Below are 2,162 nucleotides of genomic sequence, written 5' to 3'. Positions count from 1 at the left end.
TGCCTCTTTATCTTTATATAGATAGATTCTATGGGGTTATTACTTAGTAAGTCTATTTTGTACAAGAGCCCCTCCTATCTGATAGAAAAGGGTCCCATGATCCCGAGCCGATCTTACCTTGGCTCGCAAACCCCAAGTTTGTCTATGAAGAGCTAATCTAATTGTATTTTTTTCTAGAATGGATTTCTTATGTGGAATACTAATGGATAGGGCTTCGTTGCTAAGTGCTACAAGATCTAGTGCACTGGAACTCGTGGTTATGGACCCGAATCCTTTAGTATGGAACATTGTCTTTTCCAAGTAAAAACCCCTAGTATATGAAAGAATGAAAAGGTGCTTTCGTTCTTGTGGAATAAGAAGCCCTCGTACCTTAATGAAAGGAAAATCGTAATTTTTCGTTAGGTATTTGACCAAATAGGATCGTCCAGTTCCTACAGAACCTATCACTAAAATACCCGATAGGGCTAAGCGGAACGAAAAGGGTTTTCCATGAGATGGTAAATGAAAACGATTAGTCCCACACGAGGTTTGGGAATAAGTGATTGTCTGATAATGAGCAAGGAATATACGTCTTTCTGCTAAAGAGGATCTATTAAACTCATAATTCATTAGATCCTTGTTATCAATGCCAACTAGGTATCATAAGTAAATGGATCCCGGTTGTTCAATCCTTTGATAACCAAGGTCATTCTTTGCTAAAGAGAAATGATCACTATGAGTCAGACTCAATAGAATTGGATCCATTCCAAATAGCGAGAATTAGGATTCTTGATCCCTCTCAATCTCTCTTTCAATTCGAGGATCCAGAGAGGTGTTTTCATAGTCATCTCCGAATATTTGCCATCTCGGAATATTTTCGATTTCATTTTTCTATGATATGTCTTTCTATATGAAAATTGGTTATTTACGATGTACGATGATCCCTGTTAAGCATCCATGGCTGAATGGTTAAAGCGCCCAACTCATAATTGGTAAATTTGCGGGTTCAATTCCTGCTGGATGCACACGAACGGGAACATTCCATAAGTCTATTGGAACTGGCTCTCTATCCATGGAATCTCATCCATCATCCATACATAACGAATTGGTATGGTATATTCATACCATAACATAAGAACAATAAGAACTCGAATTCTTATCGATACTGGAACTCAGAGCATAGGAGGGAAAGTCGATTTATGGATGGAATCAAATACGCAGTATTTACAGAAAAAAGTCTTCGTTTATTGGGAAAGAATCAATATACTTTTAATGTCGAATCGGGATTCACTAAGACAGAAATAAAGCATTGGGTCGAACTCTTCTTTGGTGTTAAGGTGGTAGCTGTGAATAGCCATCGACTACCTGGAAAAGGTAGAAGAATAGGACCTATTCTGGGCCATACAATGCATTACAGACGTATGATCATTACCCTTCAACCGGGTTATTCTATTCCACTTCTAGATAGAGAAAAAAACTAAAGGAGAATACTTAATAATACGGCGAAACATTTATACAAAACACCTATCCCGAGCACACGCAAGGGAACCGTAGACAGGCAAGTGAAATCCAATCCACGAAATAATTTGATCCATGGACGGCACCGTTGTGGTAAAGGTCGTAATTCCAGAGGAATCATTACCGCAAGGCATAGAGGGGGAGGTCATAAGCGCCTATACCGTAAAATAGATTTTCGACGGAATCAAAAAGACATATCTGGTAGAATCGTAACCATAGAATACGACCCTAATCGAAATGCATACATTTGTCTCATACACTATGGGGATGGTGAGAAGAGATATATTTTACATCCCAGAGGGGCTATAATTGGAGATACTATTGTTTCTGGTACAAAAGTTCCTATATCAATGGGAAATGCCCTACCTTTGAGTGCGGTTTGAACTATTGATTTACGTAATTGGAAGTAACCAATTAGGTTTACGACGAAACCTAGAAATCGATCACTGATCCAATTTGACTACCTCTACGGGATAGACCTCAACAGAAAACTGTTGAGTAACGGCAGCAAGTGATTGAGTTCAGTAGTTCCTCATAGAAAATTATTGGCTCTAGAGATATGGTAATATGGAGAAGACAAAATTGTTTGAAGCACGCACAGAACCGGAAGCGCCCCTTGTTTCAAAGAGAGGAGGACGGGTTATTCACATTTAATTTGATGGTCA

Source organism: Triticum urartu, unplaced genomic scaffold (assembly GCF_056163025.1).
Source record: "Triticum urartu cultivar PI428250 unplaced genomic scaffold, HENAU_Tu73 scaffold220, whole genome shotgun sequence".
Classification (NCBI taxonomy): domain Eukaryota; kingdom Viridiplantae; phylum Streptophyta; class Magnoliopsida; order Poales; family Poaceae; genus Triticum; species Triticum urartu.
Note: the sequence above shows the minus strand (reverse complement) of the source record.